At 45.5% G+C, this 18239-nt stretch overlaps 1 protein-coding gene across 1 annotated transcript in view; it reads right to left on the bottom strand.

Annotated features, from left to right (window-relative positions):
• The window catches only part of CDYL2 (chromodomain Y like 2), a 162352-nt gene that overhangs the window by 28605 nt on the left and 115508 nt on the right, over positions 1-18239 (bottom strand). The gene's annotated exons all lie outside the window — the stretch shown is intronic.

Below are 18239 nucleotides of genomic sequence, written 5' to 3'. Positions count from 1 at the left end.
GTGGGGAGAAGCAAAGAAAAACAAAACAAAAAACTTTCTTCTTGAAATGAGCCTATAAACCAAAATTCCAAACCATAAAGATAGCTAATGCTTAGGACATCTAGCCAACAAAATCAACATTTGTGACATGAATTACTCGAAATAAAATAAAAATGAATATCATAAAACAATCTGACAAGGACTTTAAAATAAGAATGTTCAGAATGCTCGAAGTGATAGATGCAAGGAAAACATTCATTTAAAATAAACAAGAAACCCTCAAACAAAAGCAGACAGCAGGGAAACAAGGGGAAGGTAAAGAATTAATTAAAAAGCACATGACAAATAGGGAAAAAATATTTGCGTATCATGGACAAAAGACAAAGATCCCCACATTGTAAAAGAATAAACACTCAAGACAAAAAGACCAAAATGTCCTCCAAGAAAAAATGGACAGAAAATATGAATAGACATCCACAAATATTACATAAAATGACCTTTAAACATAAGAAAAGTTCTCAACTTCACTCAATAATGCAAATTAAAACTCATAGTAAAAGAAATACAAATTAAAACTATACTGAGATACTATTTTGCCCATTAGCTTGGCAAATGTTCAAAATCTTGATACTATACTCACCAGGGAGGATGTGGGGAGTCAGGCATTCTCTTAGTTGTGGGTAGATTACAAAATGGTACAACTGCTAAGGAAGGAAATTTGACAATATCTAACAAAACTGTTTATGCACTTATCCTCGACCCAACAATCCCATTTCTAGAAATTAAACAAGAATATATGCCTCTAACAGTATAAAAATATATATACATAAGATTATTTCATAGCATCATTTACAATTTGCAAAATATTGGAAACTACCTAAATATATAAGCATGGATCAGGGAACTAAACTACAGTGCATCCACATAATGGAATACTACACAACTATAAAAAAGAATGACACATCTCTCTGAACTAACATGATTTCCAGATATATCTTCAAGTGAAGGGAGACAGCATGCAAAAGCATTTTACCTTTAGTGTAAGAAAGAAGGAGGAGTAAATAAATTTGCTTTTTTTTTAAAAGAAAATAAACAGTAAGAATAAACTAGAAAACAATGAACTTGATTACCCACAGATGGCTGGCAGGGAGATTGGAGTAGAAGAGATGGGAAAAGAGTGTCATTTCTCTGAGCATACCTTTTTGTTTTAATTTTTTGAAGCATGTTAAAGCATGTTAAAATAAAATTGACAAATATGAGGAAATAAACTGAATACAAGTAGAGAGAAATTAATTGTATCTCAAATGCTTTACATATATACACTGAAGGGGGGAGAATCAATACAGATAAATTTTGAATGCAATATTCTAACTATATATCCACAAACAAATCTTGAATTCCTCTTATCGGGTTTGCTTTTCCGAGTGGTATGGGTAGAGTGACACCGAAATCATTTTATGAGCAGTACAGGGCTGAGCAAATGAGTAAATGTTATGGAGAGAGAGCATCCTCTCCATGGAAAAAGAGATACAAATATGAAACGGGGAAGGCAAGGAAGAATCCAGTGGGATTAGAATGGAATTGCACGTATCAGTATGAACTGATGGTTTTAAAATTATATGTATTTCCTAGCTCTGTCAGTGGAAAGGGCTTAGAAGAAATAAACCTCTAATGGCAATGAGCACTTTGAGATATTGGCTTCTCAATACCAATCCAACTAAAAGACACCATGGCTCCTCAGGGAAAAAAAAACAAAAACGGCTGCTTCCAGGGCTAGGCCAGGCAAGGAGAAAGCTGGGCAGGGAAACCTTACTGCACCTGAAAACAAAAAAGGGACCAAAACAATAAGCAGTCAAAAGAATACATAAGATTATTTCATAGCATCATTTACAAAACAATAAGCAGTCAAAAGAGAGGCAACAACCAGGGGCTCCCACTGGCAAAATCTGGGATAGTTTGAACACAAAAATAAGTAAGGGCAGTAAATGGATTATAAACTCTTGCATGAAATAAAACCCCTCAAATCTGTACTGACACTAGATGAAATGACAAATGATAGAATGGATAAGGAGGAACAATACTGTACTACGTATTTCAGTGGAAATGAATAACTAATCTTGAGAAAACATAAGATAAACCAAAAGTGAGGAACACCATGTAAACTAACTGACTTGTAGTATTCAAAAATGTCAGTGTCATTAAAGACAATGGGAGACTGAGAAATTGTTCCAGATTAAAGGAGACTAAAGAGACATGACAATTAAAGCCATCACAGGATTCTGGACTGAGTTCTATAATGGAGAAAAAAATTTTCTAAAGGATATTATTGAGATAATAGAGAAAACTGAAATATGGACCACAGATTAAATAACTATCAATGCTAACTTCCTTTAAGTTCACAACTGTACTGGGTTGACTTAAGAGAATATTCTTTTTCTTAGAAAATACCCATACTGAATATTAGAGGGATCAGAAAGAAAATAATTTGTGTAATTATTTGCATATAAGATGTGAGTGCATATGTATGTGAGTATATTTACACACACACGTGCATATACATACACAGAAAGAGAGCAAATGTGACAAAATGTTAAAAACTGGTAAATCTGAAGACAGGTTCTTTACAATGTTTTCTGTAAATTTGAAATTATTTCAAAACAAACAGTTAACAGCTTTAAAAAAAACAAATAATCAGCAAATAATCAAATTAAAATTCCATACAAGGGATAATTCTAGGAAAGAAATATTTGAAGAGGGAACAGCTGAATATCTTCCAGAACTTAATAAAAAGACAGGCTCTTAGTTTAAAAGTGCCCTCTGAGTATGAAGTAGAATAAAAGACAAATGAAGATAAAACTGCAGAATGTCATGGAAAAAAGAAAAAATCTTAAAATACAGCATGGAGAGAAAAATCACATTATCTAAAAGGAATGACAGACTAATAGCAAGAGGAGTGATAATAGGCTAAAAAAAAAAAAAGAACTACAATGAGACTGCTGAGAGAAAATAACTGTAAAGTTCTTCAATCAAAAATTTTATACCCAGCTAAAACAGCATTTAAAGGACCGAGTAAATGGACATTTTCGGACACCCCAAAACTGAAAGGGTTTATCTACTGCAGCCTCTATAAGAATTATAAAGAGAAATCTCAGCAAATCAAAAAATTAATTCATGGGAAGACATGATTAAAAAAAGGTGATGTTTACAAATTTAGGAAATATAATTACTAGTTGCAAAAATAATAAAAATAATGTTTGGTGTTTAACAACATTGGGCAGACAAAAGGAAAACAAGATGTACAGGGAGAAGTTGAAGCCGAATAGGGTCCTCCTTGCTACATTCAATAGGAGGACATCATATTTGTTAGAAAAACATTATAATTAAGTATGCATGCTAAAATTTGAGAATAAAATACAATCTATAGCCAGCTTCCAAACTAGCCCAGGGAGAGGGAATATATAAAACATACCAGCTCAATTTAAAAAAAAAGGTATAAAAAGGTCAGGGGATGGGAGAGGGAGCACAGAAACAATGCTAAAAAGAAAATGCAGAAAGGAGGGAAAACCCAAATAGTATATTAATAAATCATTAATCTGAACAGATTAAACTCATATTACAAGATAAAGATGATCAGATTGTACAAAAGAATAAAGGACCCAGGTATGTTGAAGATTCCCTAAGGAGAGACACTGAAAGACAGAAAAAGGCACCTCAACTCTGCCAGCAGGGGAAGGAAGCCTGCCCAATCCACCAAGAAATGACATGACTCCTAAAGTGTTAAGAAATGGCATATGGTTGTCAATGTGCAGCACTAAAATGTACTGCAGTTTGTAAGATACACAAACACAAACACAAACCTGTTACCTGAAAGGCAAGAGGCAGCTGCCCTAGGACTAAAGTTAGGTTTCTGGGAGGACAGAAGGAGACCACCGAGGACTGGACAGATGGGACAGGTGGGGCAGGTGGCAGGGCACTTCTGCCACACAGCATCAGTTTCAGGAGGCATGGCCACTCCACACAGGGCTAGGGGCCCATGCCCATGTACTCCACCAAGAACATGTCACACCCCAGGCACACAAGAGCATCAAGCTTCCTCTGGACAGGGAGGAAAGAAGGAAGAGCTTAGATCACTAAGGGATGCTATGCCCAGCTGAGAATGTATTATCCTGCCAGTTCCACATGTACAAAGTCTTCCTTTTATTGTCAAGGGCAGCTGGGGCAGGAGCCATCAACACCTGCTCAGAACAACCTGAAATAGAGACTTCCAGGGCCAGTACAACCTCAAAGTCCTTTCTCTCGATTGCTCACCCTAATGCAATATCTTATTTCGTTGAGTGCGTACTGTGTGATTTACATTGCTTACCTCATCTAGTCCTAACAAAAAACCCTGTAAGACACTATTTTATCCCCATTTTACAGAGGATAAAACCAAAACCCAAACTCATACCTCTAGGAAGTGCCAGGATAGGGTTCAAACTCCAACATCTTTAAGCTTTATGCTAACTTGACTCAAGCATCAAGCCTCTGAAACCTAACTTGGTCTCGGGCCCTCCTGCTAGTGTTGGCTGAGGGATGTTTTGTTTTTATTCCTAAGATCTCAGTCTTTACTGAAAAAACAGGAAAGAAAATTTAGTTACTACACCTGGTTCCAGTGTCACATGATGATGTTACCAAGCCTCACTCATTTCCCTGCACTATCGTCATCTACACACCTGCCTGATGCCCCCATCAGACTGAGGGCTCTGTGAGGACAAGCCTGAGAGTTATTCATGTCTGTGTCTGCAGCACTGAGCACGGTGCCTGGAAGTCAGAAACTGCTCAACAAAGTGCTCCTCAAGTGAGCGAGCAAGCGAATAACAAAAGGAGAAAACTAAGTGGAGCAACCTCATTGTACCATGTACCAACCTCATAATTACCACTCTTGATATTGGCCATTCCATATTCACATCTCAATGTGCTGATCCCAGTTCCAAATCTTTGTGTTAGTTGTATGCATGAAAACACTGGTTTTCTGAAATCAGGTTGATCACGTACCTGGATGACTCTGTACTTACATCACACCCGGCCCTCCTGCCTCACAACAGCTGGGTGAGATCTCACCTCTCAAAGTGCCCGGGGAGAGGACACAGTGTGAGTGCTATGAAGTTTCCTTCCCTTGTGAAGGAAATAGTAACACCCTTGGCGGTCTGAGCTATCAAAACACAGAAGGAAGCAGTCGCAACCCCCGGAGTCATTCTCCTTCTGAAACGCTCCTCCTCTCTTGCCCTCATCCTTCTCCCTGCAGCTCTGCTGTTACCTGCTTAGGAATTCTTCCAGAGCAGCTCACCCTCTTCTCACAGTTGTTTGTATATTCTTCTTCTTCTTCTCCTCCCTTCTTCTCCCTTCTTGTCCCCCTCTCCCTCCCCCTGCCCCTCCCCCTCCTCCTCCTCCTCCTTCTTCTTTACAGCCTTTACAGTGCAAGTAATCATTCTGTAGGATAATTATCTTGCAAATCCTGACATGTCTGACTCCCTCCTCACCCTTAGATCCTTAAAGGCAGGAACTATGCTAGTCATTCCTTATCTTCAGAAACAGTGCACACAGAAGGGACTCAATCATTGCTGAATAAATGAATGAGCAGATAAAAAAAAATTAAGTGCTAGATGTATAATGGAGGACCTATAAAGATTTCTACCTCCTGACCAAAAAAGAGAGAACATGAGAGTGAGAAGCTGGAGAGCAGGACAAGGAAGTCGCAATGAGTCTGCTGCTGGCCCCGACAAAAAGACCAAGAGCCAGACATTTCCCTTCCTGCCCCTTCTCCTCTGCATTCCCTTCCTGATCACCACCGTGGGAAGCAGGCACATTTCACAGACACAAGTGAGGGCTGGGACCGCCATGAGGGCAACTCACACTGGAGCCCATTAGTTGCAAGGTGGAGCGCTGGGTGGAGGGGAGGCTTAAAAAAGCAGAAGAGAAGACTTGCTGGTCCCACACTTGTGTCAAACCACCACTTTGTTTACTATGGGGTTAGGGTTTTCCAGCTGCAGTTCTTAGAAGAGTGATCGTTCTGAGGCCTGAGAACTGTTTCCTAGTCTGTGGTTGACTCACCAAAGATCCCTAAAGCATGGCGAACTGTTCTGGGAGTGCACCAAGGGCGGAAGTGCGAGGGTGCAAAGTTTACGTGTCAAGACCCTTTTCTGTCTCAGCATGTCAGATTCAGCAGCTGGGGATGGTAGCTTCTTTCACGGGGAGCCAGCTGAGTAGTCAGGATCCTTTGAGGTGGGAGAAGGGGACTGAAGCTGAAAAAACCCCAATCACTCCACCCACTCATGTCATGAGAGTTCAAGGTGTCTAACCTGCACCTGACCCTGGTATTTATCGGCTGGTCCTTATCCCAGAACTCAACTGTCACCACACACAGATACCCTGATCTTGGGGCTGACTTCAACAACAAACTCACAATTTACAGGTAGATCCTTACAATCTTCCTTAGCCATATTTGCCATCATCGAGCGTGTTATAATTATGCCTCCTGAGAAAATTCACACACTATGAATTTCAAGAAAGTCCAGGTTTCAAAATTACTTAGAATTGCTGAGAGTGATGATCAGACACATCAAATGATGTTTATTGTCAGATGTCTGAACAGCAGAGCAAAGCATGACTCTGAATGCAAGATAGCCAGATTAAAAGGACCTCTGTCCACAGGTTAAATCACATGTTCTGTGTTAAAGCCCTCCCCGGCCATGCTGACCCTCAAAGCACCATTAGGCCAGAATCCTGGCAGATGGAGAAAGATCCCCTGGGGTCTTCAAAGTATAAAGCTACGCTGTTGAAAATTCACTTTCTCACCTTTTCTTGACACTCATCTGCTCACAAACTCTACCTTCTGGCCTCATCCTATTTTCCAACCTGAACACCCACTCCTGCCCCCTAAACACCCTAATTTCCGGGACTGTTGGAGGTTCTCTGAAACTTTCCTGCTGCTGGACAGTTTGCTCCAACTGTCCCCTTGGCTCAGAATGCCATTTCCATCTACCTTCACACAGCGGATCCCCAGGGCCACCGAAGTTGCTTCTCTCCCAGACAGCTGTCTCTTCCTCCCCAAGTGTGCAGGAACGGCACACCCCTGGGCCCTTGGGGCGCTCTGCCCAGGCACTTCCTGAGTTCTCAGCACGCTCAGCTTTGCAGCTGGTCATTTGGGACTCTATGACCCCTTAATTAGCTTAATTAGCTTCAAGTCCTTTGGAAGAGAAGCTAGTCACCTCCCTCTCCCCACTTCCCAGCACACAGTGGGAGCAAAGGAAATGCCTCTTTCACTGAACTGTAGGGAAAAAAATGATCTCAAAAGGAGAAGGATGAAAAAAGAATTTCCAATTATGACACAGCTGTCTGCGCGTCCAGATAACAGCAGCAGTTAAGAATATGGGCCTGGAGCTAGACCCACGCGATCTGAATCCTAGAATAACCACCTACCAGCTGAGAGACCACAGCACAGGCAAGTTACTTGTCTCCATAGGCCTCAGTTTCCTTATCTGTAAAATGAAGAGAGACAGAGACCCTACCGCCCCGCTAGGAAGAACTGAGTTACTACTATGCCTCGAACAGGGCGTGGCTCATCTCATGGGCTCAATAAATAAATCAGTTTTTTTGACATGGTATAGGAATTGTCAATTTATTTGTCTTTTCCCTATTTGTTTCCTTCCCTAAATAATGAGCACCTTGTCTCATTCATGATTATATTCTCAGAGCAAGGCACATAGTGACCCCCTTCTAGGTACACAGTGCTGGCTTCTCGCCGTCACTAAATGTTTGAGGAAGAAAGCATAGATGGAGTTCACTCATGACGCTTGAAGTAGATGTTACACGCTTTCTACAAATCTTCTTACTAAAATACAGTCCCTACCATCTAGAACCTCTCCTTCTCTTTGCCCGACCGAACTCTTCGCATCTTTCAGGTCTCGGGATAGACGCCACCTCCACCTGGACGTCTTTTCTCTCATCTCCAAACCCCGGGGGCTTCTGCACTCATGCAGGGTGCTTGCCCATCATGGTGTGTGGACAGTTCAGCTACTTTCTCAGGTTTCCTCAAGAGAGCGTGAGCAGGGCAAGGACAGCAACCATGTCTTACACACGGCCACAGCCTCAGCACCCAACCCCACGCTTGGCACACACAACTCAGTAAGCCTGTGGCCAACTGTTTCTCTTTCACCACGAAGTGCCACAGAGAGTCACCGATGGGAAGCCAGGCCAGCAATGGGACATCTTGTTTAAGCTCCAGGGAGTCGGCACAGATCACACTTCAGTGTGGAAAGTGGGAGAGAATCAAGAAAGAAGCCAAAGGGGGGAAGAGCCACCAGACTTCTTTATTACAGAAGAAGAAAGAATGAGCGTGGAGACAGGAACCTCCAACCCAATATCATTGGCACCAAGATGGCAGGCAGGAGTCTCAAGAATAACTTCTACTGAGGACAGAAGTGACAGGAACAGTCATCCCACTGCCCGGAAGTGGGGCCTCTTGAATTCACCTTGTTGGTTTATATAAACAGCATAGAAATGAATATCCTAGTATTTTTTAAAGGTTTAATTTTTAGAGATAGGGAAAGGGAGGGAGAGAGAAAGACAGAGAAACATCAACATGAGGGAGAAACATAGATCGGCTGCCTCTCTGTACGTGCCCCAACTGGGGACTGAACCCACAACCCAGGCGTGTGCCTGACCGGGAATCCAACTAGTGACCTTACGCTTTGCGGGATGATGTCCAACCAACTGAACCACACTGGTCAGGGCTATATCCTCATATTGATGTGAAAGCACGCCTTTGAGTAAAGCAAGGGGCTCCATAAGCAGTGGGGGAGGAGAGAAATTAATGTTCACTCAGCAATGACCATGAGCTGGGATCCATCACTTAATCCTTTGTGGTAGGTATTGTTATTCCCATAGTACAGGGGTGAAAACTGAGGCTCCAAAGCTGGCGAGACTTGCCCAGAGTCACCGACTCAGCAAGAGACAGTTTGCACTTGAATTCACAGACCCTCCATCTCCAAAGCCCACACTCGCTCTTTCCAGTTTCCTCCTTGCCATGCTGCCTCCAAAGTTTACGGCAAGTTTAAAAGAGGAATCTCAAAATTCTTTCTGCAACTGGGACTTCCATTAAGAAGTCTGCTACATTTTTTTTCCTTCCATAGCGAGGAACTACACACAAAATACCACCGAAATGCAATGCACTCTGTTGAAAATGATCTGCAAAACCCTTGGTGGAGGGTGAAATGGGGGGGTGGGGGGAGGGCGGAGGGGAAGATGAGCCCAGGAGCTTAATTAAGAGCTGCTGAGACTGCGTGAATATTAAGGGTGGAGAAGCATAGCAAGTCGGGCCATCATGGCAGATGGTGAAAACAACTGTCAGACAAGGCAAGGGAAAGGGAATTCTTCAGCTGCTGCGAAGAGCCCTGACAAAACATTAGCTCTCCACGACACGCTACCAGCAGCGAGCAGGCAGCGCAATCTCAAAGTGCCAGACAAGCCCAGGTAGGATGGAGATACTGAGACAATGATGGGAATATGTGCCAGGTGTGAGAATTCACAGTGGGGCCTCAGGACCCACACCTTAAACAGGAAACGCTTCTTGCCTCCGCTTATCCATTCATTCATTCATTCACTCCCTCCTTCGGCAGGTATTTCTTAAGCACCTACTATGTGTTTGGCACTGTTAGGTGCAGGAGATACAACTGTGAACAAAAACAGAGACCATGCCTGCCCCAGCAGAGCTCAAGATCTAGTGAAGGAAAAAGAGATTATTCACATAATCAGGTCACAATCATTGCAATCGGAGGTGAGTGCTGTTGGTGAAGAAATAGGGTCTAGGAGCACAAACAAAACCGGGAGCTGAGTCCTGGTTAGTGTCACTCAGTTGGTTGGAGCCTCCTCCTGTAAACAAGAGGTTGTGGGTTCAACTCCCAGTCAGGGCACATACCTAGGTTGCGAGTTCAATTGCGGTCTGGGTGCATACAATCCCCAGTCCGGGAGCACATGGAAGGCAACCTGTCAATGTTTTTCTCTCACTCCCTTCCTCACTCTCTAAAAGTAATGAAAAAGTGTCCTTGGGTGAGGATAAAAAAATTATTTAAAAAAAAAAAAAGAAAAGAACACTGGAAGCTGACCTACAAGGGGAGTCAGCTTCCCTTGAGCCATTCCCGTTCTGAGCCATTTTTACAAGCGAGGCAGGAGGGCCGGGTGTGACGTAAGTACAGAGTCATCCCGGTGCGCGATCAGCCTGATTTCAGAAAACCAGTGTTTTCATGCATACAACTAACACAAAGGTTCGGAACTGGGATAAGCACACTGAGACATGCATATGGAACGGCCAACATCAAGAGTGGTAATTATGAGGTTGATACATGGTACAATGAGGTTGCTCCTGTCTACACAGAGGAACCACCACTGGAGGAATAAGCCATGAAAGATGAGAAGAGGTTAACTACTCACATGAGGCCTGGAGGGGAGGGGGACACAGGTGCAGAGCCCAGGGTCACTGTGTAGGGAAGCGTGCGAGGCAGACCTGGAGAGTGTGGCTGCATCCGGACTTCCTCATCCCTTCCAGAAGGCCCTCCAAAACGCCCTCCTACAGGAGGCTCCATCTCTCTGGTTCTTCAGCCAGCCCCAATGGCACGGGGAATTCCCTGCAGCTTTAGCCTCCCCGGCAGGGTGGTCTGGAATTGGCTGGGCTCCCACGTTTGTGATCTGGAATCACACACCCACATGCCGACCCTGGGCTCTGTGCCCCTCTCATCGCCTCCCACCATCCCTGCCTCTTTCTTCATTCATTCTGGCTCATTCTATCAGACTCAGCTTGCCTATCGCCTCCGAGAAGCCCTCTCCTACCTCCCTTCCAAGCTTGCTAAGGTGCCTCTGCCTATAGCTCCCTCTGTATCTCCTGCATATCTCCTTCATGGTATAAGGTATGTCAAAGATTTGTCTAGTTCCTGGTATAGAGCAGTCACCTGGCAAGTACTGTTTAACATATATAAACAAGGGATTAATATGCGCAATATATAAAGTGCTTTTAAAAGCCTATGGGAAAATACAAAGACCCAGGTAGAAAAATGGGCAAAGGATTGAAATAACAAGAGCTAATATTTATCAAATGTCTACCATATGCCAGGTAATATTCTAGGGGCTTTCTATGAATGAAATCACTTGTTCTTTACCCCAAGCCCATGAGGGATGATTATTTCTGCATCTTATGAATGGAAAATTTGGCCCAGAGAAGCTAAGCGATCTGCCTGCAGCAACGTGGCCGAATGCCCTTGTCCGCCCACCATACCAAGTGTCACCTCCTCTAGACTTGGCCTGACCTCCACCTCTCCCAGGGAAAGAAACACAAGTGGCAGGAACATGAGAAGATGCTCACCCCCGTCTGCAAACTAAAACCAAAACAACGGAGCCTGGGAAAGCATGGCAATGACTGGCAATGCCAGGGCCAGCAAGAGTGTGTGTCCTTGGAGGCAGCCTAAATGTCCATCCAAGAGGGGACAGTTTATCTGCACACTAGAAAATCCTGGGCCACTAAAAGCGGGATGTTCTCACCACTTTAAGTCTTGACTCAGATGTCACCTTCTCAGTTCAGGCCTTGGGTTCTTACATTTGTGTGTGTGTGTTTGTGTGTGTCTTTTCATCTAAGGTCCAGGGGAAAATCACTCAGAATCAAAGAGTCCACCTCCCTGGAGAGCAAGTTGGCATCTTTGGAACCATGGAAGGTGTTTCAAAGGCAGGCCCAGGGACCCTAGCCAGGACATTCTCAGGACACAGGGAAAGGTTTGCTAGTTTGAACCTAAATCCCAGAAGTGCCTCTTTCCCTTTATAAAATGAGTCACAGACCTCCGATAGCTTCAGCGTCGCTAGACCTGACACCATATCCCAACTCCTCCCCTTGGTGTTCTGTGTCTCAACCTCTCTGGGCCTCAGTTTCCCCACCTAGAAGCAAGGCCATTCATAGTTAATCTTGTGAGGATGCTATGCTTTTAAATTGCTAAATCCGAAACCACTGAGGAGATTAAGTGATAGCCAGGAAGGCAGACACGAAGGAGACTTAGCCTCCAGAAGGAGCTCACAGCACCAAAATCATTTGTAGAGCAGCGGGGTGCGCAGCATGCTGCGGGCCTGGGGGTTCACCCCAAGGGAGAGAGAAGCTCTTCACCAACAGTGGCAAACTGATTTTTAGCATTGTTTTGAGGCTTCTGCAGACCCTTACTGCTTATACCTGGGATGGGGTGGGGCTTCTACTCCCCACTCCATTTACTTTGGTCTTTGATTTACTACTGATGATAAATGGCAATTTGGAAACAGTTCCTCAGGTGGCTTTTTTTTTTTTTAAGCTGGTTGAGAGAAGAAAATAGTATCTGAGCGGGCAGGGAAATTAGTCCATTTCCGAACCTTGACAGTGGTCAAGATTCCATCAGCCTCTTCTGGATGCCAAAATCAAATCCAGGATCAGGGAATCGACTGGAGAGTCGACTTCCCCCTTGGATTTGCCATGGGTCAAGTTCACAGTCAGATTTTCCATCACAGTCTGGCACTTTCCACTCCGAGGCAGTGGCCAAGTTGGACTGGTGTTCACATTACCACATAAAAGGGTTTTAAGTTCATTCATTAGCACAAGTCACTTGCTTGCCACGCTTTGAAAGACAAAACATTAAGAACCCCTTAGGTTTTTGTTGTCGTCAGTGGTTTGGAAAATGACCCACTTTTGAAAAACAAAAAGGTTGGTCGAAGTCTGTTGGCTTGGGAGCGGGTGTCTGAAGGGTGTTAAAGGAACAGCTGTGCCCAGGGACACGGAACCTGCGTTAACAAGAGGCCGCAGAGTGGACACCCTCTGTGGACTTTCTGTGATTTACTAGGTGGCTTGGGGCCACTGCCCATGACACATGGGCTTTCCTGAGCCAGCTTCCCCTAGGTATCTTCCAGGGACAAGCTGGGCACCTTGAAAGGCAATGGTGATTCTAAAGGTCATGAACTAGGGTCGAGTTCAGGCACAGAATGAGAAGTTCCTGGCATAGTCACAATTCTGAGGAAGTGTCAAGGCCGTAACAAGCCCAGGAGGGCTGGTTAGCCAGGACTTTAACAACTATACCTTCAAGTGAAATTGACCTATAATTTTTCTTGCTCCTCCTTTCCGGTCTGGTTTGGAAATCCAGGTTAGACTGGTCTCATTAGTGAGTTGGAGAGTTTTCTCTCTTTCTGCTCCCTGCGACCATTTGGATGAGAGATTATCTGTTCTAGAATATTGTGGTAGACTTGCCTGTAAAACCATGCTTTGTGTGAGAGCTTTGCAATAGCTGATTTCATTTCTTCCATAGGTATTGCTCTGTTCTGTTTTCCTGTCCTCCCTGGGTCTGTTTTTCAGTTGTATTTTTTTCTAATTGTCTAGGATATTGACCATTTTATCCAGATTTTCACATTGAACAGCACGGAGTTAGTCATAGTACCCCAGGCTTGGAAAGATTATATCCATCCATTAATAAGCAAAAAGGTGAGTCCAAGAAGTGGCCCCTGTCTCATCAGCACTCCCGGCCCCCACGCAGGGCGTGTGTGGAACCCGGCCAGGCACCGATCTAGGGGCCGGCCTTGGAGTCGAACGGCCTGGATGTCTCTTCTCATCCCGACTGGAACCATAACCTCAGTCTCCTCCTCTAGTAAATGCATATATCAACAACTACCACTCAGGATTGCTAGGAGGATCATAAAGATACTCTGTAAACTCCAAGGCCTCATCACTGGGGAGTTCCCATACTCTCAAACTTTCAACTTACAAGTACCCGAGAATGCAAACTCAAGGTCCAGGCCAAAGACGCTTCAAATAACCCCAGTATCACCAGCAGGCACTCTCAGCGACAGTCTGCCATTTTCATCTCAGCCATCTTGGTGCTTATTCGTCTAGAGCGCTGGTTCTGAAAGCATCTGGGAACTTGCTAGAAATGCAGATTCTCGGGCTCTCCTCCAAACCTCCCGAGTCAGAAACTCTGCAGTTGGCACAGCACTCCATGTGGGGTTTTTTTTGTTTGTTTTCTTGTTGCGTTTTGGTTTTCAGTGTTAGTATTCTGTGTTCTAACATGCCCTCCGGGGGACTCTGACACTGGCTTTGTGTTCGGGAGCCCTGGGTTCTCAAAAGTCCCAGGGTGTTTCCCATGCTTGTGCTCCATTCTGAGTGTTTTTAAAATGTGGCAACTCCATTATGTTTGAGAAGGGAAAAAACGATAATCACGTTGAAAGAATGAGTAGAAGAGATAAACAAACATTATAGAAGTGAAAGCTGAGATCATTTGAAAAGATCAATAGAGAGAACATGACAAATGTTGCACGTTGGTGCGGGATGACTCATTCAATGACAGAACAATTCTGAAAACACGAATCACGCAGTGTCTGGGATGCAGCGCCTGGGAGACAGACAGCAGTCCTCAGGACAACAGGGAAAAGACTTCGGAATTCAAAGAAATGGCTTGGCCCGGCAGCTCTGTTGGTTAGAGCATTGTCCCAATACACTAAGGCTGTGAGTTCGATCCCCAGTCAGGGCACTTACAAGAATCAACCAATGAATGCCTAAATAAGTGGAACAACAAATTGACGTCTCTCTCTCTCTCCCCCCTTCCCTAAAATCAATAAATAAAAATTTGAGAAAAGAAAAGAATCAAATCAGCATCAACAGTGGAAACTCATTGACTGCATGGATTCATGGAAATTCAGAGAATGCTGAGCATCTGCGTGTTGTGTAGAGGTTCAGAGTGACGTGTTTGCTGCTAGTCAGGGATGTTTCCAGAGGTTACCAGCTCATCTGAACCTGCAAAGTGTCAATGCTTTGGCCTATTTAGATGAGACAGCACTAACCAATTTTCCCAAACCAGACCACAGGAGTTAACCAAATGCTTTCCCATACAAATGAAACTGCTCTGTCTTAGAATAAAAAGAGAAGCCTCGCAGAAAGTACATTAGCAGGGAGAAATTATGTCAGGTTTTAAACCTTTGAAGGACCAAACCACACTCCTATTTACAAGGTGAAAATCCAAGGAGTATCTTTGGATCTATCCCAAATGGATCTCTGAACCTTCACTTACAACCAAACTTGTCCACAGGAACTACCGAACGTGTACGCCCACAGTCGTTAAAATTCATCATTTAAAATGTATAACCCCCACCCTGTCTCCTGAGATCCGATTCATTCAACTGGGGTGGTTCCCATTTTTAACAAGCTCCCCAAGGGATACCAAGGCAGATGGTCCCGGACCATAGGGCCATTTGTCATTACGGAAGAAGAATCAGAATCAAGAGCGATACTGAGTTGCGGCACACACTGCTGGGGAGAATGCAGCGTGCAACCAAAACACCACCCTCCGGAGCCCTGATTTAGCACTTGTTCCCACAGCACAGATCAAGGAAGTCAGCAGTAAATGAGTAACGTGTTACATAAGTTGCTTTTCTGTATGCAGAACCTTAATCCACCAAAGAGAAGTTAAAATGATATAAAAAGTAACAGCCCACCCCCAAAACAAATGCCTGGGAAGTGTAGCCAGGATCTCCCCGTCCACCTTCTGCCAGGCAAAGCTGAGCCTGCCTCAGTGCTGAAAACCCCATCGGCACACCCTTGTGCCACTAGGAACTGTAACCTTTGGTAAAAGTGGTCGGGGAAGCGGGGGAGGGAGGGGGAAGGACATCCAGCATCCCACACTAGCACTGACACTGGCTGTGTCAAGGCTTCCCTCTACGTGGCACCATGTGCTTGACAACACCTCTGACCCTTTGCTGGCAAGTTCTGGAATCACAAAATGCCCTGTCTTGAGTCTTGTCTAAGAACTCCAAATCACTCTCTCTCCAGAAAAGATTCCCAGTTTTTTCCTCTCCCCAGTCGCTCCAAGACCTGGGGTTAGTAAGCTAGTTCTAACTAGAGTGTTAAAGACTGACAGGGCTTAGGGCACTTATCACCCCAGGGACCACAGAAGATGTCAAGGAGGGCATGGCAAAGGCATGCCATGTGTATGACATATGTGTTACTCCTTCTAATGAGCCACCCTCTGGAGTTTTCTCAACGCTAACCTAGAGAGGTCCACTCTGAACTTACTGGCATGTACATTTTAAGTTTCGGAGGACTATGCCCTTACCTTATCTTCTTGATTATGCAACTGCAAGCAGCTAATATGGTGACTAAACCTTAGAAAGTTTTCCAAAAAAAAGTATTGAACTGATTTGACACCTGATGTGAAACTTTATTGACACCTGATGGGAAACTTGATTGCCACCCTCATATTGCCACAGGGCATGTCTCAAATGCATTAGAGTCACCCAAGGTGCCTGTTAAAAACCCATCTTCTGAGCTCCATCCCAGACGTAATAAATCCGACTCCATGGGAGCTGCATTTTTAACAAGGTGCCAGGTAATCTTACACATGGGCAATCTGAGAACCACTGCCTTAACCCCAATACTATGGGATGTGATTAAACAAGGGCTCTTGGGGAACACCCAACACACAGAGACAGACAGCTTCCTCCTCCCCATCTAGGCATGGGCCCGAGTGGAGTAAAGACCACGGGAAAAGTGAGGCCAGCAAGAGATCAGAGATGAGAAAGGTCTGAAGAAGCCTTCTGGAAGTAGGGCCACCACCAATCCAAGCAGGCTTGTCCCTGCCGACTCCCCCCAACATGGGGACGCATGCCCCATCATCCGATCATGAACCGGAGCGGGGGGCACCAGCGCGGCCCCAGGATGCAGAGCAAAGGGCGGGCAGCTCTTTCCCACTTGGGAAAGTGGCAGGGAGCAAGAGGTGCGCCCTCATCCAGACTTCTCCCCGGCTTCTCTCCTTCAGGCTGCAGTCTGGCGGCTAAAGTGAGCAAACCAATCCTTCCTCAGGCTTCTCCTCTCTGCAGCCACATTGTGAGCAGGACAGGGTGCTCTAGCAGCCAGGGTTCAGGGAATTATGCCCAGGTATCTTCCCCCTGCACCCCAGGCGCCTCAGAAGCTCCCCGAGCCAGCCACCCTCCCCACGACAGGGAATTCCTCTACTGCCAGCAGTTGTCACAGGAGCGTCAAACACGGATGTTTGTGCCAGGCCTCATTTACACAAGCCCACTCCTCCCCCCAGAGAGATGAATTTTTAAAACAAACAGCGTTTACATATGGTAGCAGGCAGAGTCAAGTCAGCATCAGGGATCCCCAGACGGAAACGGGAATCAATCTGGGGCAGAGACTGCTAAATAAATCCTGTCTGGGTGAAATTTCTCTCTGGAGGAAGAGGAGCCTCGAAGCGGATTGCTCAGATTCCCCAGCAAGGGTCCCAGTGGACGGCGCGCTCCCCCCGCCCCCGGCCCCCGCAGGACATGCACTGAGCACTGAGAACTCTGAGGGCACTGTCACTGTCCTGTGTGGTTGCCCCATCAGCCCATCCCTCCGGGAGCTCTTCCAGCCCGTTCCCAGGCACCCAGGCATCCCCGTTCCCCCACACACCCCAGTTCCATCCAGGGTGTCGATGGCCCTCCTCTAGTGGGCACAGGTTCTCCGCACTCATGCAGGATTTCCTGATGTCCCAAGGCTTAGGGTTCTGGCAGCTAAAGAGAAAAATGTCACCACGCAGACACACAGGTATTCAAGAAATGGGGGTGTGCATGTAGGGGGTGCAGACAGCTAACCTGGAAGATCTGGCCACAAGGACTCAGTCAGGGAGCAATAAGAGTAGTGGACAAATGTCAGGCTTGGGGGCTTGGATTACCTGGGTCATTGCCTCCTCTGTCCTTAATTTTGCCTGTGGGGACTTGGTCAGAGGGAGGAATTCTATCCCCTTTGCTGTGTCACTCCCAGGGTGGAATAAGGAGGCAGGTGCCAACCAAAAGAATTAGCACAGGATGGGGACAGGGCAGCAGTTAGGACCTAACAAGGCCACGGGGCCAGGCCAGGCATGGTAGCTACAGGCAAGGGGCCAGAGGCCCCAGCCTACAAATGGGTGAGGAGAATTCCAAGTCCAAACTGGGCCCGAGGAGGACCAGACCCCAACCCAGACCTCACCTCACAAGGCATCAGTCTTGGGGAACGCAACAGCCCCACCCTCTGGACTCCTTGGGCCCCGCTCTGCAGAACTCACACCTGGCTGAGGAGTCAGCTGCCTGAACGGGAGTGCGGAGGTCTCAGCAGACTCAGGGGTGTCAGTGACTTAGTTGTGTGGCTTTGGGGTGGTGGCCCCAGGAACTGAAAGCAAGGGCCCTGAGAGGTGAGCGCTGCCCCTACAGGGACATTGGCCCTC

Source organism: Pteronotus mesoamericanus, unplaced genomic scaffold (genome assembly GCF_021234165.1).
Source record: "Pteronotus mesoamericanus isolate MK-2021 breed Mesoamerican mustached bat unplaced genomic scaffold, CSHL_Meso_final contig_52, whole genome shotgun sequence".
Lineage (NCBI taxonomy): Eukaryota > Metazoa > Chordata > Mammalia > Chiroptera > Mormoopidae > Pteronotus > Pteronotus mesoamericanus.
The sequence above is the reverse complement of the archived record's forward strand: the minus strand, read 5'-3'. Positions and strand labels throughout refer to the sequence as shown.